Raw genomic sequence first — 27,428 nt, forward strand, 5'->3', positions numbered from 1 at the left:
AAGAGCAGCTTCCCAGCTGACCTGCAGCTATGTGAGATGGAGTGATTGTCCAAGGAGGGTGAAGACACACAGAGCAGCCACCCAGCCGGCCCGTGGCTGTGTCAGATTGATTGTTATTTTAATGTGCTGAGTTCTGGGGAAAGTTTGTTACACAGTGTTTTTGTGGCAATAGCTAACTGAGGTACACGCCAATAATTTCACAGCCAGATTTTCTGGAGTTCTGTTTCAGTTCCCAGAAAATACCATTCTTGACCTTAAAGATGCAAACATAATATTTTCCTAGGGGCTTCTAGATCAAATGGCATAGTGCCCTTCAGACAAATGCTTATATTTTTTTCTTTTCTTTCTTTTTTTTTTAAATTTCTGACACTGTGAGTATTGTGAGTAGCTCACAGGGAAATGAGGTGTCTCTGTGTGCACAGGTACTTACTTGATTCCAGGCTCAGAGGAATCTGATTGTGATCCCTACATCTGTCACTGTGTCATGGACTGCCAGAAACTTGAAAGAAGGAGATCTATCAGTCAGGGGCTCAGCAAGAATCAGAGAGACACTCAGCTTTGTGGTGTAGAGGCTTTTTAAAAAAGATTTTATTTATTTATTTGAAAGAGGGAGACAGCGCTGAGAGTGAGAGCATGCAAGCAAGAGGAGGGGGGAGGGACAGAGGGAGAGGGAGAAGCGGACTCCCCACTGAGTAGAGCGAGCCTGACATGGGGGCTAGATCACAGGACCCCAGGATTATGACCCGAGCCGAAGGCAGATGCTTAACCGACTGAGTCACCCAGGTGCCCCATGTAGAGGCTTTTTAATAAAGGTAGGGTTAGAGGAAACCAGGAGGGAGGAACCAGAGACTAGACAGAGTGGGGGTCAGTTGCAATCCCCAGCCTGAACAGCAGGGGGACTCGACCCTGTTATCAGAGCCTGGTTGAGAGCTAAAGTCAAAGGGACTGCCCTATGGGAGTTTGGTGATAAGGCCATAGACAAAACACAGGGAAGCAGAGTGGGTGGGAGGGAATAAATGCCCTGGCATCTCTCTTCTCCCACATTCTGACCTCCGGCTGGCGACTCCTACTTGCTAGAAGGTGACACAGTCCATAGAAGCCAGCTTCCCAGGGCAAAGAACACAGCAGAGGAAAACAGAGCTGATCTGGGGAGAATCAAGGAACAATCAGAATACAGACATACCTCAGAGATATTGCAGATTCAGTTCCAGACTGTCACAATAAAGGGCATATTGCAATAATGTGAGTTAAATGAATTTTTTGGTTTCCTAGTGCATATAAAAGTTAGGTATACACTTGTCTATTAAGTGTACAATAATAGCATTCTGTCTAAAAAATGTACATACCTTAATTAAAAATACTTTATTGTTAAGAAGTGCTAATGATCATCTGAGCTTTTGGTGAGTCATCATCTCTTTGATAGTGGAGGGTCTTGCCTCAGTGTTGATGGCTGCTGACTGATCGGGATGGTGCTTGCCGAAGGTTGGGGTGGCTGTCAAAATTTCTCAAAATAACACGACGGAGTCTGCCACATCCATTGCCTCTTCCTTTTACAAATGATTCCTCTGTAGCATGCGATGCTGTCTGATACTATTTTACCCATGGTAGAACTTCTTTCACAATTGGGAGTCAAGCCTCTGCAACCCTGCCACTGCTTTATCGACTAAGTGCGTGTCACATTCTACATCCTCTGTTGTCATCTCAACAGTCTTCGTAGCATCTTCATCGGGAGTCAATTCCATCTCAAGAAACCACTTTCTTTGCTCATCCTTGAGAAGCAACTCATCTGTCAAAGTTTTATCATGAGTTTGCAGCAATTCAGATACAAGAACAATGAGAAAGTTTGAACTATTGGAAAGGATTATCACAAGATGAGCCAGAGACCCAAAAATGAACAAACATTGGGAAAATGGCGCCGATGAACTCGTGTGCCTCAGGGTTGCTGCAAACCTTCAGTTTGTAAAAAATGTGGTATCTGTGAAGCACATAAAACCAAGTATGATTGCAGAGGTTTATTAACACTGGACCCAGTTACCTCAGGAAAGAAAACATGGTGGGGAGAGAGAACAAGAAAGGGGTTATGTTTATAAGGATACTGGTTAGGGAAAGTGTACAGTCTTTCATTGTTAATTGATTAGCAAAAGATGGAGAATTAAATAATCTGTGATTGGGCCAGTAGGTTTCTTTGCACTGTACTATGTTGACTTCAAGAATTTCTCTAAAGGCATCACAAGATAAGCCCATGGCACTAGAGGGGATCAGTGAAATTAATATTAAAGCATCTGGAAGATAATTATTTTGAGGAGGGCTAGGGTACTAAGTTTCAGGCCTGAATTTATGGATTTGGAATTGGGATTTAAGAAGAAATATCTTGGGCGCCTGGGTGGCTCAGTTGGTTAAGCGACTGCCTTCGGCTCAGGTCATGATCCCAGGGTCCTGGGATCGAGTCCCACATCGGGCTCCTGGCTCAGCGGGAAGCCTGCTTCTCCCTCTCCCACTCCCCCTGCTTGTGTTCCTGCTCTCGCTGTCTCTGTCTCTGTCAAATAAATAAATAAAATCTTAAAAAAAAAAAAAAAAAAGAAGAAATACCTTAATGGATAGTGAAGCAAAACATATCTTGGTGCCAGAAGATTTCTAACACCTTTGAGCCATGAAACCCTGACACTGTTTCAATTTTGTGATACTCTTCTGATTCTTGGCCTATAAAAATATTATGTGGAGCTATTTACCAAACTTAACTCATGACATATCCATAAACCCACGCTTGCCAAAATATTTTAGGTGAGAGAAAGGAAGGCAAGTGATGCTGAGGACTCCTGGGTCCATATACATGCATGCCTATACATACACCAGCATCAGTGATCTTTCTTCAGCAAAATTACACTTCCTTTCCATCTTTGTTTCCAAAAATAGGCTAAAGTGAGTAAAACCCAAATATCAACACGTTGAGGATATCTTCTATTATACACAGAAGTATCTTAATATGCTGGGAAACAATATTATATATTGTACCAATTTGCCTTGAAAAATCAAGTAGCTGACTCTTCATCTGAACTCAAATAAGTGAGACACACTTCCTTGGTTTTGAGATTGTTCCTTAAACTAGATCTTTACCTCAGAAGAACTCTCGAACAATAATATTGTGGGGATAACGCTAGGTAAACTCAACGGAAGTGAATTCTAGGTCTTTAGGAATGCTGGATGTGAACCATTTCAAGTATCAGAAGATTTACTAACAATAGGTTCATACCAATATTTTATTAGTCAGTTTGCTTGATATTAAGCTAGCCTACATTGGGTTTCTTCAGAACAGACCCTGAGACTAGGGCCAAGGCTAGGAGTTTATTTGGAAGGCAATCTCAGGAAACATCGGTGGGGGGAGGGGGCAGTGAGACAGGGAAGGGAAGGAAGCCAGTAGATGAATTCATGAGTATGTTATAGCTGTGGGGAACTTGGGCTCATTTCTACTTCTACTGTGCAACTCTGGGAAGTGGTGTAGAGCAGACCCGAGAGTTGTCTCACCCAAAGGATGAGAAAGATGGAGGACTTAGCCACTAACTCCTATCTGTCATGAGTTTGAGGCTGGTCCCAGGGATGTCAACTCGCTGGCACCCAGAATGTTCCTGTGGTCAGATAACGCTCTCAGGCTAAGGGATGCAGGTATTGGCAACAGAAAGCTTATCAGCATGCATAGGAATGTTGAGTGACAAGGGGATATATAAATGGTGTGCCGAAAGTACCTACTCAGAGGCATAACCAATTATCAACACACTACTAAGGCCTCCTCTTAATGGGAGGAGACCAAAAGGCCAGCAACCAAGGCTGCCAAGATATGAGAAGCATAAACTGTAACCCTTCTAATAGCAGTCCTACTTTCTTCCCACATAGGATCCTTGCATGCTTCTCCTCGAGCCCCAGGCAGTCCCTAGAGGTCAGACTAAGGGAGGCCTGAGAATTGTAATCACCCTATTTCTCTACAGGCTTGAAAGCCACGGGATTACCCCTTTGAAGGGAAATACTGAATCCGAGGTGCTTACTGTTCTTCAGTAAGATGCCCAATCTTATTGGAAATTGGACATTTGGTTTCCTCCCATTAAGAGGAAGCTTTAGTAGTGTGCTGATAATCGGTTATGCCTCTGAGTAGGTACTTTTGGCACACCATTTATATATCCCCTTGTCACTCAACATTCCTATGCATGCTGATAAGCTTTCTATTGCCAATAATTGTACTTTCCTTTTAGATTTTATGGCATGTCCCTGTCTTAACATGAGTCCCAGCCCTACAAGCTTCTTGTACCTGGTAACGTCAAACTGAATGAGCGACTATGACTAAGGCTGTTTGTATTTCTGAAATTGGGGACTGGAGGAGGGTGCAGGAAAGGAGAGTTTCCCCTGCCCTAAGGTTCCAGGGTGCTGCAAAAAAGACAGTGGTTGATGCTGATTCTAGAAAACTGGTTCTCATGGATCTTTTAGGCTGATTTCCTCATCTCCTAACTTTATGGGAGGAAGGATTCCTTTCAACAAAGTGAGGACTAGATAAGGAGTAAGTAGTTAACTAGAAAGGCGTGGTAGGTAGTTAAGTGTTCTGGGCAAGGGAATCATGTGTAAAAAATACATTAGGCCAAAGGAATAAGCTCACAAAAACATGCTCAATATCTTTAGTCATTAGAGAAATGCAAGTTAACACTAAACTGAGATACTACTTCACACCCAATAGAACAGCTAAAATTTAAGACCGACAAATACCAAGTGTTGATGAAGAGCCAGAACAATTAGAACTCATATATACTGCTGGTGGGAGTCTAAAAATGTGGTAAAGGGTGTGGTAGTTTCTTATAAACATATACCCACCTTAAGATCCAGCAATTGTAGATCTAGGTCATTGTTCAAGATAAGTGGAAATACACTTTCACAAAAGGACTTGTATAAACAATGTTCATAGCAGTTTTATTCACAATAGCCCCAAACTGGAAACAATCCAAATGTCTCCTGACAAGAGGATGGGTAAACAAGTTGTGGTATTATATTACCACTCAGTATTAAAAAGGATGACTTATTATACTGATACCTGCAACAACATGACCGAATCTCACAAACCTAATGCTGAGAAAAGAAGCCAGACATAAAAGGAAATATAAATACTGTATGTTTCCACTTAGGTGAAGTGCTAGAATAGGCAAAACTCACCTAGGGTGAAAAAAACAATGGTTGCTTCTGGGGGATTCAGGGAATCACCTGGGAAGGGAGGAGGACTCTTTCTCATGAGATGGAACTCTGGTAAGATCGTAGGTACACAGGTGTACCTAGTTGTCAAAATGGTTCAATTAATTGTGCATTTCAATATATGTACATTTTACCATAAAAACTCTAAAAAGTAATGATAACCAAATAGAGGGGCTGGAGAGTGGGTGGTATAGATAAAACAAGAGTGGTAGAATATTCATGGTTGAAGTTGAGTGATGAGTAAGTGGGATTCATTACACAATTCTGTTTATCTATGTTAGAAATTTTCCACACACACACACACACAAAAGTAAAAAAACAAAACTAAACAAAACCCAATAAGCAAACATCATCAAAAAGCTTTCAGGAAACTGAAAACAGTGCAGAATGGCTGAAGTGGAGTGCCTTTTCCACTCGTTCATCTAGTAGGAATCTTCCAGACAGTGGTGGACTGAAGATACCAAATCTCTTAGTCACATCTCACTTGAGAGCATGGATGGTTACAATGATTAGCTCACACAAACAAAAAGCTGTGGTGGGAAAAACACATTTATACCCCATGTGTAAACATAACTTACCAAATATTGTTCCTTGACGTACCTTGCAGCAGTTGGAACAAGCATTTATACATGAGCCATTTAGCTACCATGGAACATGGACATACTTACTGGTTACAGGCTCAGAGCAGTATAATCCCCTTTCTTAACCTGGTAAAGCTCCTGAAGTTGCAGTAACTAAAATACACCACACCCAATCAATAACTAATTTTAAAAAAGCGATACCTGTCTTATAAATCAAAAATCATGTCTGGAAATACATAATATGGCCAATAAATCATCACCTCTCATCACTTCCTACTTTAAAATAGATTAATGCCGGGGCACCTGGGTGACTCAGTCGTTAAGCGTCTGCCTTTGGCTCAGGTCGTGATCCCAGGATCCTGGGATCGAGCCCCGCATCGGGCTCCCTACTCGGCGGGAAGCCTGCTTCTCCCTCTCCCACTCCCCCTGCTTGTGTTCCTGCTCTCGCTATCTCTCTCTGTCAAATAAATAAATAAAAATCTTTAAAAGGATAAAAAATAAAATAAAATAGATTAATGCCAATGTTTTGAATGTTTCATAAGTCTACGTTAAATTTCCTTCATCTTAATGCAATGCAGTTGTGTGTGAGAGAGAGAGAGAGGGAGGGAGGGAAAGGGAGAGAGAGAAATCAGGGGTTTCTGTAGACTTGTTAGAGTGAATTACAGATTTTAGGAAAAATTTAAAGTTCCCTTTAATTTTGCAGATGAGGGACTCGAAACCAGGACAAATGGAGTTACTTGTCCAGGATAACAAAAGTAAGACCATCACTCAGATCTTCTGATTTCTTCAAATTGAGACAGACTATTCTGCCTATGAATATGAATTTGAAATGAATATGAAATTCTTTCCATTAGCTGCATCCATATTGAATTACTCAAGAGAACTTTATCTTGGCAATTTACAGAACACTATACAAATTCAGAATTGTTCAAAATGTTTCCAGTGCCGTAGTAGAAATATACCTTTGCCCCATGGAGATTACCACACTGGAATACGGTGACATCTTCAGTATATGTGCTTCCGAAGCGAGCACAATACGGTGACATCTTCAAAAGATTGTGGAAAATACTGCCAATTCGCCATTTGCATTTGCTTGCTGACCCAGCATCAGAGTGGATATTGAACGATTCAAGAACTTTTCCTCTTTTTTTTTTTCTTGCCCACATCTTCACTTGGGTGCCATCACACACTCTTCATATCAGTTGTTGTTTTTTTTTTTTTAAGTAGCACGTTACAATCCATTATTAGTTTATGAAATAAACTAAATGGGACACAATCAGCATCTTTAAAATGAAATTAATTAGACTAGAAAATGGTGTACAACATACATAAGTTAGGGCAAGGACTATTTCGTGAAATTTTTGTCTTAGTCATATGCATATGTGTGTGCACTGGGTGACAATATGACATTTGTTACTGTCGATCACAGTCAAAAGCACTTGAGAGCCAATAGTTCTCAGAGGGTCTCGTAAGGACTTTAATGTTCTGATTACTCCTTTCTCAACTCACGTTTGTGTTGTCTACTATTTTAATTTTCATTTTTAGAACCACAGAAATCAGACATTATTATCATCATCACTTATATAATGTCTGGATTTAACTACATGTTTGCTAGTTTCTGTGCATCTGTGAAAAAAAATTTTTTTTGCAGAGAAGGGGAGAGAAAGCACGTGTGTGGGTGGGATAGCGGGAAGGGCAGGGGGAGAGAGGGAAAATCTTAAGTACCTTCCATGCCCAGCATGGAGCCTGATGCAGGGTTTGATCCCTGAGATCCTGACCTGAGCTGAAATCCAGAGCCGGACCCTTAACCAACTGAGCCACACAGGGGTCCCTGAACTTTTTTGTACTGTGGCAAAATTCACATAGCATAAAATTCACAATTTTAGCCATCTTAATGTGTATAATTCAGTGACAGTTCATTTACAACACTGTGCAACCATCACTTCTATCTGGTTCCAGAACATTTTTATCATCCCAAAAAGCAACTCCATACCAATTAAGCAGTCACTTCACATTCCTTCCTCTCCCCAGCCGTTGGCAACCAGTAATCTTCTGTTTCTATGGCTCTGCCTATTCTGGATATTTCAAATGGAATCATACAGTATGTGACCTTCTGTGTCTGGCTTCTTTCACTCAGCATAATGTGGTTATTGTCAATAGTGCCGCTATGGACATTTGTGTACAAGTATCTGTTTGAATACCTATTTTCAATTTGGGGGGGTAATATAACTAGAAATGGATTTGCTGCTTCATATGGTAATGCTATGTTTAACTTTTGAAGGAACCACCAAAATTTTTTCCATAGCAGCTACATTTAAAATTCCCACAAGCAATGTACAAGGGTTCTAATTTCCCTACATTCTCCCCAACACTTGTTATTTTCCATTAAAAAAAATCATAGCCATCCCACTGAGCATGAAGTGGGCATTTCATTGCAGTTTTGATTTGCATTTCTCTAAGGACTAATGATGTTGCACATCTTTTCATATGTGTGCTGGCCATTTGTGTATCTTCTTTAGAAAATGTCTATTCAAGTCTTTGCCCACACTTTTTTTTTTAATTTTTTAAAAGATTTTATTTATTTATTTATTTGTCAGGGGGAGAGAGAGAAAGAGAGCACAAGCAGCGGGAGGGACAGAGGGAGAAACAGGCCCCCTGCCGAGCAGGGAGCCTGATGTGGGCTCTATCCCAGGACCCTGGGATCATGACCTGAGCAGAAGGCAAACGCTTAACCGACTAAGCCACCCAGGCGCTCCTTTGCCTGCACTTTTTAACTGAGTTGTCTTTTCATTATTGAGTTGTTTAAGTTCTTTCTAAATTCTGAATACTAAACACATGATTTATATAATTAACAAATAATAGCTCCCATTCTGTAGGTTCTTTCATTTTTGATCATGTCCTTTGATGCACAAAATCTTCAATTTTGAAGTCCAGTATTTTTGTTGTTGTTGTTGCTTGTGCTCTTGGTGTCATATCTAAGAAACCATCCCCAAATCCAAGATCATGGAGATTTACCCCTATGTTTTCTCCCAAGGGTATTATGGTTTTAGCTCTCACATTTAGGTCTTTGATCCATTTTGGGATAATTTTTGTGTACTTCATTCTTCTGCATGTGGGTATCTTGAACATGCTTTTAGAACCATTTTTCTTTTTAAAGTACACTTTTTTTTTTTAAGATTTATTTATTATTTGAGAGCAGGAGGAAGGGGCAGAGGGAGAGCGAAGAGAGTCTTAAGCAGACCCCATGCTCAGCTCAGAGCTCAATCTCACAAACTTGAGATCACAACCTGAGCCAAAACCAAGAGTAGATGCTTAACTGACTGAGCCACCCAGGCGCCTCAAAGAACATTCTTTAAAAATTCCTGTACATAAGGTTTCTTGGTTGCAAATGTAATCTATGTTTATCTGAAAGTGTCTTTATTGCCTTTGTCCTTGAAAAATAGTTGTGCTAAATCCACGAATCTAGCTCGACAGTCATTTTCTCTTCAGAACTCTGAAGATATTATTCTGCTGTGTTCTGGTTTCCGTTGTTGCTATTGAGAAACTGATATCTACTTGTCCACCTTTATAAGTTATCTACCTTTTTTCTTCTGCCTACTTTTAAGATCTTCTCTTCATCTTTGATATTCTTAACATATATCTGGGTGTGACTTTCTTTTTATTTATCTATTCTATTTTGGACTTTTGTTTCCTCTATCTGTGGATTCATGTCCTTTCGGCAGTTTTGGGAAAATCTCAGCCTTTATGTCTTCAAATATTGCCTTTTTTTCTATTTCCTCCTTCTGTAACTCAAATTAGATATGTTATACTTATTCATTATACCCTCCATGTAGCTTAACATTTTTTCCATATTTAGTGCCTTCTTTATGTGTTATAGCCTGAGTATTTCCTTCAGATTTAACTCTCTTCAGCTACATATATTCTGCTGTTTAACCCATCCACTAAATCATTAATTTTAATAATTATATGTTATCTATAAATGTTCTAAGTGTTAAATGTGCCTGGTATCTTTATTAGAATTATATTTTGACCCTTTTTCAGTTTTTATTCCATCTTTTTTTTTTTTCCTAAGATTTTTTTATTTATTCATTTGAGACACAGAGAGAGCATGAGCAGGGGGACAGGCAGAGGGAGAGGGAGAAGCAGACTCCCCACTGAGCAGGGAGCCGGATGTGAGGCTCGATCCCAGGACCCCAGGATCATGACCCGAGCCAAAGGCAGACGCCCAACCATTTGAGCCACCCAGGCGCCCCCCATCTTTAATTTCTTGAAACACTGATCCATAATTACTTTATACTCTCTGTTTCATAATTTCAGTATCTAAATTCTCAGGAACTTCAATGTGTTGTTTTCTCCTGATTTTCACTCATGGTAGGTTTGTTAATTTCTTATTATATTTGATTGCATTTAATTTTAACAAATCAGGAGGCTTCAACTATATTTGTTCCTTCATGGATCCGGGGTGGGGACCACTCTAGGCCCCTTCAAAGACTTTGGCTTAAGGGAAGAGTCTCACTCTCCACTTCACAGAAAGCCCACAACTTTAAAGGTCACATAATTAAATAACATCTTAAATTTACAGACAAGTAACTTCGATTACAGTTTTAAGCAATTTATCCCAAGGTCACACAGCTAGTATAATAAATCGTGGGAGCAGACCCAAAGTCTCCTGACTCCAAGCCATGCTTATGTATTACACCACACTCTACAATTGATTTGACTTGATACAAATTGTTCAAGTATGTGACATTGCATACCAAAAAGAAGAGGGGGGGAATGCTCTCTTTGAACTAGTTGTTTTCTTCCTTGCCTTTTACAGAACTGATGACTTCATACATAATCTTGTTTGCTGAAAGAAGCACATATTCTTGATGAATATAAATCCTCTATTGTGTTTTTTTTTTTTAAATAATTTGTGCTATAAGGACAAAAATCTTTTCTTTCTTTCTTCTTCTTCTTTTTTATTTTGGTGACAGTTCAACTCCTAAGTTCAGTAGATAAGGATGGATACTGCCCAACAGTAAATGAGAAACGCAGTTCTAGTTAGAGCCCAGGAAAAAGCTGATTGGTGCATCAGAGTCAAGATCTCAGAGATATAAATAGAAAATGTCTGATGAATGAGGTTAAGAGGGAAAGGAAGAAGTGTACATGTATGGAGTGGGGCAGGGTGAAATTTGAAATTCCAGAAGATGTATATGCTTAGCTGATTTGGGGTAGGTTTTAAAGGGGTAAAGACTCAATGCACATTAATGTCTACTTTTCTACCTCCCTTCAGGGTGAGGCTGAGTAGAACTGGACTGGAGTTTCTTTAGTGATTTGCTTAGTGAAAGGCTGCTACGTGGTTGAGCCTGTAGCACTAATAGACTCCCATTTGGTCATCAGGGGCTATAGCTGTTTCCTACAATGCTGGGAATCCAGAATAATATATAGAGTTTCCTCCCTAGTAACAGAGGTGAGCTATGGAGGCAGAGTGGGGAGGCAGAATGTATAAGATAGATGTAGCTAGGCTGGGTAGAGCAGGGAGCAGTGAAGGATAGGCATGTGTAAACATACAGGTGAGGAGAGAGAGAGACAGAAGTTACCTACAATGGTAACCCTCCATACCCAAGAATGGCACAAGACTGTCCCATAGCTCACAGCTGGGATTAGTAACAGACTAGCTAGGAAGACACTACACATGTTTCACTACTTAAATAGCCTTCTCTGATGTGTCGCTTGTCATTTAAGGTCTGATAGCTCTTTTTGGCCCACTGATGGGTATAGCAGGAAATGACAAAATATGGGGTAGATGCCTAGTAGGTGGTTAGAGTGAATATGGGAGATGAGTCAGGAGGTTATGCAGCCAAAGAGAAATGAGGGCAACTTGATTAAGAAAAGGATTATTAGTACAATCCAAAAAGAGATTTGAAATTTATAAGAGAACACTACATAAAATTTTGCCATAAACTGGAAAATCTACATGAAATAGATGATTATATAGAAAATACAAATTACCAAAAGTAATTAAAGAAGAGATAGAAAAATGTACATAGACCAAGTAGCACCAGGTGGGAGGTGGGGTTGAGGGAGTAAAAAGCGTGTAAAAATGTCTACCCTCTAAAAAATCCCCAAGCTAAGATGATTTACCAAGAGAACTCTAGCAAACATTCAGAGTACAGGTATTATCTATGATAGTCACATTTTTCCGAAGTATCAGAAAAGAAGGAGTTTTCCCAATTCATCTTATAAAGTTGTAATAACCCAGGACCAAAACCTTGTCAAGAATTACTCAAAACTGGGCGCCTGGGTGGCTCAGTTCGTTAAGCGACTGCCTTCGGCTCAGGTCATGATCCTGGAGTCCCAGGATCGAGTCCCGCATCGGGCTCCCTGCTCAGCAGGGAGTCTGCTTCTCCCTCTGACCTTCCTCCTTCTCTCTCATTCTCTCTCTCTCAAATAAATAAATAAAATCTTAAAAAAAAAAAAAAGAATTATTCAAAACTGAAGACCAGCCTCTCTAAATAAATAAATAATCATAAAATATATAATAATTCATTCTAACAGTATATTTATAAAATATACTGTGCCAAAGTAGGTTTTAGTTCAGAAATTAAAGGATTGTACTGAATACTAGAATAACTATAAAGTGATCCATTAATGAATTTTATTAATAGAACAAAAGATTTAAAAAGCAAAAGAGCAAGAGCAAGTAATTACAGCAGAAGTCAGAGGCTGAAGAAGCTGCCTACTTGAAGTCTAGTCAAAATGCAGTGAAGATGGGGTGCCTGGGTGGCTCAGTCGATTAAGCATCTGCCTTTGGCTCAGGTCGTGATCTCAGGGTCCTGGGATGTCCTCCTGAGTCGAGCTCCCTGCTCAGTGGGGAGCCTGCTCCTGCCACTCCCCCTGCTTGTGCGCATGCTGTCAAATAAATAAATAAAATCTTTAAAAAAAAAAGAGGGGCGCCTGGGTGGCTCAGTCGTTAAGCGTCTGCCTTCGACTCAGGTCATGATCTCAGGGTCCTGGGATGGAGCCCCACATCGGGCTCCCTGCTCGGCAGGAGGCCTGCTTCTCCCTCTCCACTCCCCCTGCTTGTGTTCCCTCTCTCGCTGTATCTCTCTCTGTCAAATAAATAAAAAATCTTTAAAAAAAAAAAAAAAAAAGAAAAAGAAAAAATGCAGTGAAGATGATTATTGTAAGCAAAGAACAGGGACAAAGAGAAAATAAAGTATAGGGACTGAGTCTGTAATTTAGACGTGTTTGGTGATCTTTCCTGTCATTTTTTTCCCTTTGGGGCCCTTCTACTATAGTAGGAAGATCCTTTCTCACACAAATAATTCAAGCTATTTAGTATCCCAAGAGGTTCCCAGTAGTGTACTACCACCAAAGCTGGAATTAAAAATATACTTATTAAAAATATCTAGATTGGGCGCCTGGGTGGCTCAGTCGTTAAGCGTCTGCCTTCGGCTCAAGTCATGATCCCAGGGTCCTGGGATCGAGTCCCACATCGGGCTCCCTGCTCGGCGGGAAGCCTGCTTCTCCCTCTCCCACTCCCCCTGCTTGTGTTCCTGCTCTTGCTGTCTCTCTCTGTGTCAAATAAATAAATAAAATCTTTAAAAAAAAAAATCTAGATTTATCTGTGAAGTTGGCTGATGATGAAGAGTCCTATCAGCCTACTGTTCACACCTGCGAGATGTTAGGACCTCTGAGATTTCAGTCGGTCAACAGACATTTGGGGTAGATGCTGAGTGTGGATTATGGCTGCGGTTAGCCCTGAGGAGGACATATCTGCTCTTGTCACTCACTTGGTGACCTTGGGTCATTTATTTCAACTCTTCAAGGCCCTATTCTCATCTGTAAAATGGGGATAATACGAACGTATCTCATAGGGTCGTTATGAGAATGAAAATGAGATCACAAAGATGAAGAAGCACAGAGCCTGGCTATGGGAAGGCCCAGGAGCCCTTAGCTGAAATGGATCACTACTGTGTTCTTTCAGAAAGGCCCCGTTGCCAACCCCTTCACACGTGCTCGCTCCTCTGAGCGCCACGCAGCGCATCAACGTTGCCCTTCCCAAGTGACGGCCCCTCTGAAGTTCTGCAGCCTGACACCTCAGAATTGCTCTGATTATACTGCTCTTCTGTGAATTTTGTCAGAGCAAACCAACATTCAACAGACGTAAGCGTTAATATCTGCTTTCCTCCTTATGTTAATTGAGCAAGGAGTCAGCAGGATGTAAACTAAATAGCCCTTGAATATGGACTTATACATAAATATTGAGATACACTAGGTTTCTGGCATTAGGAAGCAAGCTAATTTGCGGTATTAATTTTCTTTTTCTTTTATATTTTAGAACACTTTGCTACTTTTTTGAAGTACTATTCTACGGGTACAAATATTTCATTCTGTCCTCACAATAACACTGGGAAATACACAGGGTAAAGTACATTTTTCCCATTTAACTGGTGTGAAAACTGAGGCTCAGAGAAGTGTAGTGATTCATCCAATGCCAAACAGATATTTGGTGTCAGAATTTGAACTACCACCAACTAGATCCTAAGACACCATATACAGGAGTGCTTTTTTGTTTATCTTTCCTTCCCTCCATCCTTCCCTGTCTCCTTCCATCCCTTCTTTTCTTCCTCTTTTTCCTTCCTTCCCTACCTCCAGGTCCTCCCTCCCTTCATTATGCAATATTTCACAAATATATATTCCTGCCTAAGTGAGTGTCTATTAACCCATCTTTCAGCTTAAGAAATGTTATTACCCATACCTCTGAAGCCCACTGCATCCCACTCCCTACCTAACCACTATCCTGGATTTTGTAGTTATCATTCCCTTGTCTTTCTAGCTTTATCATCTTATCATTTGTGCATCCCTACAAATGTCTATATTATTTCATTTTGCATGTGGATGGATTTTAAGTAAATGGAATCATACTGCAGATATTCATCTCTGTGTAATATTCTATGTCTGAGATTCATTCATGTTGGTGTGTGTAGCTGTAGTTCATTTCCATTGCTTTAGAGGGTTCCACTTTATGAATATACCACACTCTATTCACCTTTTCGCCGACTGATGGGCATTGGGTTCAGTTCTGTGCTACTCTGAACAAAGTTGTGCATACTCCTGTCGCACACGGGCAAGAGCTTTTCCAGTGGAAATACTGGTTCATGGAATGCACCTACCTACAACTTTACTAGCTAATGCCAAATTGTTTTCCAAACCAATTGTACCAACTCCCATAAGCATATGAATTCCAAGGACTCTGAATTTTCATCGACTTGAAATTGTCAGAAATTTTAGCCAGATCTTGGTTTCCAAACACCACTCTAAGACAGACACCAGAGCTCCTTGGAGAAATAGTTGATTCCAGGGCCAAGGCAGGTAATATGTGAGATGAACCTGGAATGTCTTGTGGTCCCAGAAAGTAAGAACATGCTCCAAAACAAAACAGGACTGGGGACCAAACTGAATTAGCTCTTAAGTGCCACAGTTGGAACAATTCGAGCAGCAAGATAAATAATCACAGTGTTAGATTCTAATCCATAAATATAATAAATATCCATGAGTCCATACTGAAAAAAGTAATTAATTAAATAAGTAAGCGGGGGAGATGGGACAACTCTTCCTTACAGTAGAATTTGAGTGAATAAGTGTAAAAGGAAAGAGAAAAATAGAAAATTACCACAAAATACCACAATAATAATGCTTGCAGACAAGCTCCATCAATAGATGATAAAATTAGTGGGTCAGAGTTTGTGGAGAAATAAAGTTCACATCATTTCAAAATATCTGCCCCAAGATATTTATTAGTTACAAAGGGAAATTCAGTAATTTTAAGCGGGGAAACTTGGCAGAAACCACCTTAAACCAAGTGATCAAAGTTAATACCACCAATTATAAGATACGTCAACATCATGAACCCCGTTATAGGAGGCAGTATGAAGAACACAGTACTCCGTGGTAATCTCACCAAACGTACATCACCTCAGGTCAATTATGAGAAAACATCTGGCAAACTCAAACTGAGAGACATTTGACAAAATCATCTGTACTCTTCAAAAATATCAAGGTTGTGAAAGACAAGGAATGACTGAGGAGCGATTACACACTGCAGGGGACTAAGGGCAACTGCCAACTTCTTGGCACCCCCAGAGCCTCCCCTACACACATTTAAGTGTCCCCTAGCCTTCCACCAAAACACTGCCTTCCACCAAACCATCTCAATAATTGCACTGGCATTATATTTGTTGGGCTGTAATCAACAATTCATGAGTTGGGTCTCTTTCCTATTGGGCCATGCTCCTTAAGGACACGGAAAATACTTCACTTCTCTTGCTCCTAGCACAGTTCATGGTAGGCACTAAAAGTATTGTTAATTCAATTTATTCAAAATTCCTACCACGATTTCTTTTAACTTTTTAAAAAATACTTATTTATTTTTGAGAGGGAGAGAGTAAGAGAGGGAGAGCACAAGTGGAGAAGCAGACGCCCCGCTGAGTAGGGAGCCCGATGTGATATGGGACTCCATCCTAGGACCCTGGGATCATGACCTGAGCAGAAGGCAAATGCTTAACCGACTGAGCCACCCAGGCACCCCCTGCCACAATTTCTTATGTTAGGAGACATTTAATGAATAATTGGTTACTTTTGGGTTTGATTTGCTGGTTGAGACCAGATTCTGTGCATTTCTGAAGATTTTACTATTTTTTTATTCTTCCTTTTCCTTTTTTGCTCTTCTTTCTCCTCCATTTTTAGAGAAGGTAGAGATGCTATAAAGCATAAGGAAATATACAAGTTTAAGCAAAGAGGAATACATATATATATTTATATATTATATACCTAATACAATAAATTATGTATATATTTCTTAAATTTACCCTTTTTTGGAGATAAAAATGTAACTTTTTCCCTAATACTTTATTAAAAGTTGGCCTGTTATTAATATTTTGCCTAATATTATTGGGCTTGGAGCTGAGAACACAGGTTTTTTCCTACTGGTCTTAAAAATACTTTTCAGGGGGGCACTTGGTAGCTCAGTGTTAAGCATCCCACTCTTGATTTTGGCTCAACTCGTGATCTCAGGGTTGTATGATCGAGCCCGGGTTGAGCTCTATGCTGGGCATGAAGCTTGTTTGGGATTCTCTCCCTCTGCCCCTCCCCACTCCCACCCTGCTCTTGCATGAGTGCTCTCTCGCTCTCTCTAAAAAAAAAAATAATAATAATAATAAATAATTTTCAACACAAGGGAAGTTTTAGCAAGATATGGCTGCCTGGCCTTTATACACTTGCTTAGGGTTCCAAAGATGAAGAAATGTAGGTCATGTGGCACTGTAGTTCTCTGCTTCAACGGTCACTGAGTAATCATGGATCACAGTAATCAGAGTTTCAGCACGTCATTCAGCATGTCAGGAATCATCAGCATTGATGCCTTTGCCACTACTCACCTTATAAATCATAACTAGTTTACAGAATAACCTTTTTTTGCTAACTTTTACATCCTGTGGTTACCAACAGGTGATTTCCCTGTTTCTCTTATCTGACATCTCACTGAAAGATGATGTCAGGGACTAGTTAGGATACTCAACTGGCATAAAAAGACAATGCTCAGTTGCTGGTACTGGCTGATGGTTACAAAACTGGTAACACGTTGCTTATTCTCATTATTCTGTACATGATAAATGAAGCCAGTCAAGCTATTTTCTAAATTTAATTAGTAAAGATTCTGTGAAGATTCAAATGGGAAACGTGAACAGCTTCTTCTCACTCGTGTGACTCGAGTCACAGACCTATAGGTAAAGTAGCTTCTCTCTGGACACAAAACAGCACTTAGAAGTAGCTATAGAAGGGGTGCCTGGGTGGCTCAGTAGGCTAAGCGTTTGCCTTCAGCTCAGGTCATGATCCCAGGGTCCTGGGATGGAGCCCCACATCAGGCTCCCTGCTCAGCGGGGAGTCTGCTTCTCCCTCTCCCTCTGCTCCTCCCCTCTGCTCCTGCTCTCTGTCTCAAATAAATAAATAAAATCTTAAAAAAAAAAAAAGAAGAAGAAGTAGGTATAGGAATGACAGCTCTGGAGGCCACCAGAAAACATTCTGTTAAAAAATTCTGGGACCTCAGGTAGCCTCAAAAATGTCTATTACATTTGACAAAATACAGCATCCTTTCCTGATTAAAACTCTTCAGAGTGTAGGGATAGAGGGAATGTTCCTCAATTTCACAAAAAGCCATCTATGAAAAGCCCACAGTGAATATCATCCTCAATGGGGAAAAGCTGAAAGCCTTTCCCTTAAGATCAGGAACATGACAAGGATGCCCACTCTCGCCACTATTGTTCAACATAGTACTAGAAGTCCTAGCATCAGCAATCAGACAACAAAAAGGAATAAAAGGTATTCAAATTGGCAAAGAAGAAGTCAAACTCTTTCTCTTTGCAGATGACATAATACTTTATGTGGAATATCCAAAAGACTCTACCGCAAATTACTAGAACTCATCCAGCAATTCAGTAATGTGGCAGGATACAAAATCAATGCACGGAAATCGGTTGCTTTTCTATACACTAACAATGTAACTGTAGAAAGAGAAATTAGGAATCGATTCCATTTACAATAGCACCAAAAACCATAAGATACCTAGGAATAAACCTAACCAAAGAAGTAAAGGATCCATACTCTAGAAACTACAGAACACTTATGAAAGAAATTGAAGAAGACACAAAAAGATGGAAAAACATTCCATGCTCATGGATTGTAAGAATAAACATTGTTAAAATGTCTATGCTGCCCTGAGCAATCTACACTTTCAACGCCATCCCTATTAAAATACCATTGGCGTTTTTCAAAGAGCTGAAACAAATAATCCTAAAATTTGTATGGAACCAGAAAAGACCCCGAATCACCAAGGAAATGTTGAAAAAGAAAAACAAAGCTGGGGGCATCATGTTGCCTGATTTCATGCTATATTGCAAAGCTGTGATCACCAAGACAGCATGATATTGGCACAAAAACAGACACATAGATCAATGGAACAGAATAGAGTCTCCAGGAATCGACCCTCAACTCTATGGTCAACTAATCTTCGACAAATCAGGAAAAAATATCCAATGGAAAAAAGTCTCTTCAATAAATGGTGCTGGGAAAATTGGACAGCTATATAGAGAAGAATGAAACTCGACCACTGTCTTACACTATACACAAAGATAAACTCAAAATGGATGAAAGACTTCAATGTGAGACAGGAATCCATCAAAATCCTAGAGGAGAACATAGGCAGTGACCTCTTCGACATCGGCCACAGCAACTTCTTTGATGACATGTCTCCAAAGGCAATGGAAACAAAAGCAAAAATGAACTTTTGGGACTTAAGATAAAAAGCTTCACACAGTAAAGGAAACAGTTAACAAAACTAAAAGGCAACCCACAGAATGGGAGAATTTGCAAATGACATTACAGATAAAGGGCTGGGATCCAAGATCTATAAAGAACTTCTCAAACTCAACACCCAAAAAGCAAATAATCAAGTCAAAAAATGGGCAGAAGACATGAACAGGCACTTCTCCAAAGAAAACATACAAATGGCTAACAGACACATGAAAAAATGTTCAACATCATTAGCCATCAGGGAAATTCAAATCAAAACCACATTAAGATATCACCTTACACCAGTTAGAATGGCAAAAATTAACAAGGCAGGAGACAACAAATGTTGGAGAGGATGTGGAGAAAGGGGAACCCTCTTTTTTTTTTATTTTAAAGATTTTATTTATTTATTTGACAGAGAGAAAGACATAGCGAGAGAGGGAACACAAGCAGGGGGAGTGGGAGAGGGAGAAGCAGGCTTCCTGCGCGGAGCAGGGAGCCCGATGCGGGGCTCGATCCCAGGACCCTGGGATCATGACCTGAGCTGAAGGCAGACGCTTAATGACTGAGCCACCCAGGCACCCCGAAAGGGGAACCCTCTTATACTGTTGGTGGGAATGCAGGCTGGCACAGCCACTTTGGAAAACAGTAGGGTGGTTCCTCAAAAATTTAAAAATAGAGCTACCCTATGACCCAGCAATTGCACTACTGGGTATTTACCCCAAAGATACAGATGTAGTAAAAAGAGGGGGCACATGCACCCCAATGTTCATAGCAGCAATGTCCACAATAGCCAAACTATGGAAGGAGCCGAGATGCCCTTCAACAGATGAATGGATAAAGAAGATGTGGTTCATATATACAATGGAATATTACTCAGGCATCAGAAAGGATGAATAGCCACCATTTGCATCGACATGGATGGAACTGGAGGGGATTATGCTAAGTGAAATAAGTCAAGCAGAGAAAGACAATTATCATATGGTTTCACTCATATGTGGAACATAAGGAATAGCACGGAGGACATTAGGGGAAGGAAGGGAAAATGGAAGGGGGGAAATCAGAGTGGGGAGACGAACCATGAGAGACTATGGACTCCAGGAAACAATCTGAGGGTTTCAGAGGGGAGGGGGGTGGGGGGAAAGGGTAGCCTGGTGATGGGTATTACGGAGGGCACGTGTTGTAATGAGCACTGGGTGTTATACGCAAACAATGAATCATGGATCACTACATCAAAAACTAATGATGTACTGTATGGTGACTAACATAACATAATGTCTGTTACACAGGGAAAAGATACTTTACATAACAAGGCTTGGTTTAGAAGCTTATGATAATTTCCTTTGTAAATAGGTTGTCTTTTGTTTGCTGTTGTGATTTCTTTATACCATTTTAGATTTCTTTAGTATTTCCCCCCCTCTGTATTTTTAAAAATGACTAGGCTTCCTGTTATCTCAACACATTAGCATCTGTGGCCTGGTCCTTGTTTTTATAAGTAATCACATGCCTTACCCTCCGTAGTGCAGCCCCTGCAACCTTATCTGCTAAGACCAGCCTTCTCCTGCCCGAGGAGGGCCTCCCATTTGCTTGCTGTATCTGTTTTTCTCCAGAAGAAAACAAGAGAATATCAACAAGGTTGATTTTATTCTATACATAAGAAATAATATTGGGTCCTTAATCTATCGTGGAGACTTTTTAAAATGAAAACTTCTTGGGCTCCTTTCCATGTGCTAACTTATTTAAATAATACAACTTTATAAGGTAGGTACCTTTACTGTGCTCATTATACAAGAGAAGAAATAAGGCAAGGATGCTCAACAAGTTGCCCAAGTTTGCATGGTTAGTACAGAAGACAGTCAGGATTGGAACGCAGGCGAACTGGCTCCAAGCCCACACTCTTACACTTCTTTTGAACCTCCAAATCATATTTTCTTCCTGCTGGATAATTATTAGTCCCCAGTAATATACCTGCATTAGAGAGTCAGCCTAGGAGTTAGGAAACTTGGATTATTGTTCTGTGCTTTAACTTGGGAGGAAACAGCGTTCTAGGGAGGGAAGTGCATGTACAAAGGCCTAGAGGTTGTAGGGAGGAAGAAGTAAGACCAACATTAGGAACAATGGGAAACCACTGCAGTGTTTTTTGTTTTGTTTTGTTTTAAAGGTTTATTTATTTATTTTAGAGGGGGTTAGGGGCAGAGGGACAGGGAAAGAGAGAATCTCAAGCAGACTCCCTGCTGAGTACGGAGCCTGCCATGGGGCTCAGGCTCTATCTGACGACCCCAAGATCATGATCTGAACAGAAATCAAGAGCCGGAGGCTTAATGGACGGAGCCACTCAGGCGCCCTCTTCCAGTAAAGATTTATTTACCATCGCAGTGTTTTAAGCTGGAGGGGCTGGGAGGTTAGTTGTCATATGACTACAAAGATACTCCACCCAGATCACCTTGGCTGCGTAAAAGAGAGCAACAGTGGATTCAGGAAAATTTGGTTAGGAGTCTACTGAGAAACTCCAGGCAGGAGGTTATGGTAGCTTGGGTTAGGGTGTTGAGAGCGTATGGGAGGAAGAGGAGGAATGGAAAAAAGGTATTTTAAAACAGGTACCCTTGATTGAAACTGATTTTGATTAGATTGTATAAAAAACCTTAACAAAACATTCTAGTAATTATACTTCCAAATAAGGATTACTGGCTTAAAAGTGTCATATTGGGATGTTATACACCCATTTCAAGAATGCTTCATGGCTCTAAACAATTCTGGAAAACCTTTTTTAGAATTTCCTCCAGAGGGCGCCTGGGTGGCTCAGTCGTTAAGCGTCTGCCTTCCGCTCAGGTCATGGTCCCAGTGTCCTGGGGTCGAGTCCCGCATAGGGCTCCCCGCTCCGCGGAGAGCCTGCTTCTCCCTCTCCCGCTCCCCCTGCTTGTGTTCCCTCTCTCGCTGTGTCTCTGTCAAATAAATAAATAAAATCTTAAAAAAAAAAAAAAGAGGGCGCCTGGGTGGCTCAGATGGTTGGGCATCTGCCTTCGGCTCAGGTCATGATCCCGGGGTCCTGGGATTGAGTCCCGCATCGGGCTCTCTGCTCCTTGGGAGCCTGCTTCTCCCTCTGCCTCTCTCTCTCTGTCTCTCATGAATAAATAAATAAAAATCTTAAAAAAAATAAAAAATAAAGAATTTCCTCCAGAAACAGTTTGAGCCAAACCAGAAAAATAGGCTTATTGTTATATACATCTTCATGTCATATATATCATACTTCAAGTCACATTTCATACCATATATACAAATATACATATATATATATACAAGCATACATACATACATTCATACATATACACAAACACACACATACAGTCATACTTCATAACTCCCAAAAGCTAAGGAAACTATGTGTAATATTGTTAAATTGTTGCAGGGTTTTAAGAGCTTCCTTTTATGACTCTGAACTTCCAATATATACAGTAAGATCACTTATGTAAGAAAATAAGCAAAAATATGTAGGAAAAAAGCTAAGTCATCTGACTGTTCATCAAAAACTGAAGATAGGGGCCCCTGGATGGCTCAGTTGGTTAAGCATCCGACTCTTGGTTTCCACTCAGGTCATGATCTCAGGGTCGTGGGATCGAGCCCCATGTTGGGCTCTGTGCTCAGCACGGAGTCTGCATGTCCCTCTCCCTCTGCTCCTCCTCCCTTCCCCTTGCTTGTGCTCGTTCTCTCTCTCAAGTAAATAAATAAATAAAATCTATAAAAAAAAACCCTGAAGATATATTCTTGAGGCAAAGAGTGAGCCAACTCGGAAAACCCACAGATGGAAGGAAGTCTTTTTTTTTTTTTTTTTAGATTTTTTATTTATTTATTTGACAGAGAGAGAGAGAGAGACAGAGAGAGAGAGCATAAGCAGGTGGAGCGGCAGGCAGAGAGAGAGGGAGAAGCAAGCTCCAGGAGAAGCAGGCTCCCTGAGAAACAGGGAGCCTGATGCGGGGCTCGATCCCAGGACCCCGGGATCATGACCTGAGCCGAAGGCAGTCGCTTAACCAACTGAGCCACCCAGGTGCCCCAGGAATTCTTGGACAGTAGGGGATTTGTTTTTTTTTTTAGTGAGTAGATAACAAATATATCCTAGAAGATTGACAACAAATTCCTCACAGAAAAAGAATCAGCTTTTAGGAATAGTGGGAAGCTTGGTGGGAAGGGTCCAAATTTCAGAACCAAGCGTAGGAGTCAATGTCTGGTTCTCTAACTAGCTCTGCAGGCTTGGACAAATTCTCTGAGCCTTACTCTCCTCATCTATAAAATGAACATATAAATGCCAGGAGTCTGGTGAGGTTCTGTTAATGGAGCCCTGACTTCCACCCCCTCTCCCCATTTTCTGTCACCTAAACTCCTTTACTTCAGGTTAAAGAACCAGAAACGCTGAGGGAAGCAGTAAAAGGGCAACCCTCCTTCCTGGAGCTTTCAGGCTTACATGGCTTCAGCATTCAGGCTCTGCTATACCCCGCACAGAGAAAAAAATTACTGGCCACCTTTATCATCAGCCTTGTCAAAAAAGAACTGTGGCAAGTAGGCAGTGCCTTCGGTTCAAAAGACATTCCCAGAGCACCCTGTCATTAGGGGACAGAAGCAGCCCATTTAAATCCCTGAATCTTTTCAACAAACTGAAATCCCCTCAATGTCCGAGAGTAGCAGATGAGTTGAAGAGTGAGACATAATACTTGAAGGCAGGTGGAATTACATCTTGAAAAAGAGTATTAAATGACAGGGGGACATGTTCATGATAAATGAAGTAAATGTTGCTGTAAAATAGTATATACATTATAGATTCCTGGTTTTTTTTTTAAATAATTGATTTATAGGGAAAAACAGAAGGAAATAAAAATTGTCAATGATAAATTCTGAGTGGTAAGGTTATGGGGGCTTTAAATTTTTTTTCTAAGCCTTATACGATAAATGTAATATTTTTTTAATATAGAGTTATAATATGTAAATATGATACAGCTTTTAAACAACTCCACCAGGCAGAAATTGTGACTTTTTGTTCATCACCACAGAAAAACAAGCATTTTAAAGAAATGTGGCCTTTTTCTCAGCGTGAGGTAAAGAATTTGTATAGGGGCAAAGTGTCTCTTGATTTTCTATAAGTTTCCTCCCTTTCTCCCTTGTCCCACCTTTCAAAGAGTTTTGGGTCCCCACCCACCTGAATTGAGTGTGGAAAAAAAGAAAAAAATCTTTTCCTGCCTGAAGATGCTCAATGTTGAGACTTAGAATAGGGAAATTGCACATTGTTCAGATTTCCCAGTACTGGTGGCTCCTGGCCGAGCTGGTGCATCTGTACCTTCTCCACCTTTGGCTCCTGACGGTCGACTCCTGTATCCTCTGCAGGAGTTCAGGTCTCTGCTTGAGAGCAGGAAAGGAGGGGAAAGCACAAGGCCCAAACTTTCTTGAGTTCTTAAAGTAAGAGTACTTCTAAGTAGCTAGGACACTTTACATTTATCATTACTGTGATTGTTAAGAGTAACTACCATTTATTGAATCCTTTTCATAGACACTGTATTATTGCATTGAATTTTCACATTAGTCACTTAGGGCTTCTCCCCATTTCATGGATAAAGACGTAGGCTGTGGTCAAGTGGCATGCCTAAGTTCCCAGTGCTAGAAAATGGCAGACGTCAGGCGCTTCACAGATTGCAAAATTATTTATTGCCTGTTATTCTTCACACTACTCTGTGAGATGAAGATTCTACGTTTTCACTTGTGAAATGAAGGGACGGATGCCTTTAAAGTCCGTTCTGTGGGTCTACATGACTGATCCCTGAGAACATTTCCAACTTTTGGTTTCACTGGAGGAGACCTGTACTTAATAGGGCAATGATGGGAGCCAAACATAAGCCTACTAGCCTATTCAAATTTTAATCTGAATCTGAAGAAGGTAGGGTGGGGTGGGACACTAGATACTAGCAGTGAACAACCAGATTATGATGTGACCTCATACCGTGAAGACAAGGAGACAGTTGTACATTGGCTATAGGGCCACAGAATTCTGGAATTTGCTGGTGGGAGGGTGTGGGGCAGGAAACCAATAGCTCTACCAGGGTAGAAAAAGGCAGAATAGCCTAGGTCGGTGGATGCTTTGATGCTTGGTGGATGGGCTCAACCCTACCTCAAAGGTAGGGGCTCTGTACAAATAGCTGTGAAGTTATTTGGGCCAAGTATGTATGCGATTATAAAAGTATTTTATTCAGGTCCTGAATAAGACAATCTGCTACCAATCTTTAAAGTACCACATGTGTTAACATTGACTTTTCAATACACGTAACAGAAAAACAAAGAGACAACACAGCTATAATAATTTATGCATTTTCATTTCTTGCTTGGATGAAAGTGGGACTACACCAAAAGTTGCTGGAAGTAAAGTAGTGAACTGAGACACTGGGTTATTTTCGTATCTATACTGCTTGCTGTATCAGAATTAAATTTCTCCTAATTGGCCTTAATGGAAGCTAATTTTAACATCAGTAATCTTGATTTAAAAAAAAAAAACTATTGTTTTTTTGGAAGGTGGGACGAGGCAGCAAAAGAGGAAACATTTTCTCAGAATTGTGAATTGGCAACCTTGGATCCTCACAGCTCTGCCCTCAACGAGCTATGTAACTGTGAATAAATCTAAATTTCAAATTGCTCACCTGTACAATGAGATTCTAAAAGGCAGGTGATGTTTGATATTGTTAATGTTCTATGTGACAAGCTAGCATTCCATGGGTATCCACAACAGTAAAACCAAATCCAATGAGCAGGTGCCCTTAAGTCCTACGTAAGTATCCCTAAATGTCAAGGGCTCTAAGACTGACACATGTAAATGGTTGTCTTTATCCTCCAGAGTAGGGATGGTGGGCACTGAGTAGGGACCTTTGATGTTACACTACAGTAGGAAAGTTTTTCCCCTCACTTTGTCCCCATGTGATATGGAGAAGAGGAAAAACAAGTGAGTAAGAGTACAGGATTTGGAAGCTGCATTCCTGGGAGTCGAGACTTGAAGCTGCTTCCTCCAGTTGCTCTGACCTGACTCCAGTCGATCTTGTGCAAGTTAAAAATTCCAAGTATCACAAGGTGGGACCGATCACCTGCTGGGACCTGTCAAGCCTTGGATCTGTGTTCTTCCAGAAGTGAAGGTATGTTTTTTAAGATCCCAGGAGGAACTGTTACACTCTAAGACAGATAAATAGGATGTAGAACTAACTACAAACACTTAAGCATTAATGAAGTCAATACATAGTATGCCACAGAGTTTAAAACGTGGAAAGATTATCTTTTCAAAATTATAATTTATGTTTATCCTTGGCGGTCACAAACCTACTGAACTTGTTATGGGGATGAAATAGGAAAAACTCAAAAGAAGACACTAAACACTAGGTAGAACGGCTTCTAGAAATCAAGAAGGGCGATTTCCCATGTGGTCAGACAAACATATCATTCCTTATCGTTCTCACCCACCCAAGAGTTCTGACACTTGGCGTCAAAGTTTTGTGGAGTAGTTCAAGCCTACTTCGATGCTTAAAGGACCTCGTCCCAGGCTTTGGGTATTTTCATGGATTTCTTTTGTTCAGTAATTGTGGCCTCCAAGTTTTTATAATTCTCCTCCTCATTCCATTCCATCCTCCTTTCAAACTGTTTGTGAGCTTTTAGTGCAATCCGCTTATCACTTTTCTTCCCCAACCAAAATAGTGTCAGGGAATTGCCTAAGGGGAGTCCCTATAGAAGTACTAAGAGAAAGGGGGGGATAAGTTACTGCCTATAAAACTGGCACTTTAAAAAGCTTTCGCTTTCATGACGATTTAAGACTGACACCATAAGGAAAGCAGGAGCTTTCATCCGCGCGAACTCCCACCTTCATCCCCAGGTTGAACTTTCCCATGAATAAAAGAAGGTATCACCTCATCACTTCCTGGATTCCGCGGACACTTCTCTATACTGACAGGTACTTCCTTTGCGACCCGAAACGCTTTCTAGCACTTCAACGACTTAAACTCTCCCCACGCCTGAGGTTGCTCTATCGCCTGGGCGACGCTCCCGGCTTTGTTTTTTTTTCTACTTCCTCAAGCCCAAGCCCGCCCACCAGCGTCGACGTCAGCTCTTTACTGGTCCTAGAGTGTGTTCGTCTCCTCAGAGAGCCAATCAGAGCCTCGCCGTCCACCCCAGGGATTTGGGAAACGGAAAAGACCCCGACCTGTTCCCGGGAGTGGGGCGGGGCCTTACGTGAGTGACAGATCGGCCCTCCAATAGGCAGAGCGCTAGGACCTCCCCCTT

At 40.8% G+C, this 27,428-nt stretch overlaps 1 long non-coding RNA gene across 1 annotated transcript; it reads right to left on the reverse strand.

Moving 5' to 3' along the window:
* Positions 1 to 726: 726 nt before the first annotated feature.
* Positions 727 to 27,420, reverse strand: LOC118021114. The gene is made up of 3 exons (XR_004682111.1): positions 27,056 to 27,420; positions 1,347 to 1,975; positions 727 to 1,145 (listed from the first exon to the last, which is right to left on the reverse strand). It is a non-coding gene; the product is annotated as an uncharacterized LOC118021114 (long non-coding RNA).
* Between the last annotated feature and the right edge of the window lie 8 nt (positions 27,421 to 27,428).

Source organism: Mirounga leonina, unplaced genomic scaffold (assembly GCF_011800145.1).
Source record: "Mirounga leonina isolate KUSES-001 unplaced genomic scaffold, KU_Mleo_1.0 Mir_174, whole genome shotgun sequence".
Lineage (NCBI taxonomy): Eukaryota > Metazoa > Chordata > Mammalia > Carnivora > Phocidae > Mirounga > Mirounga leonina.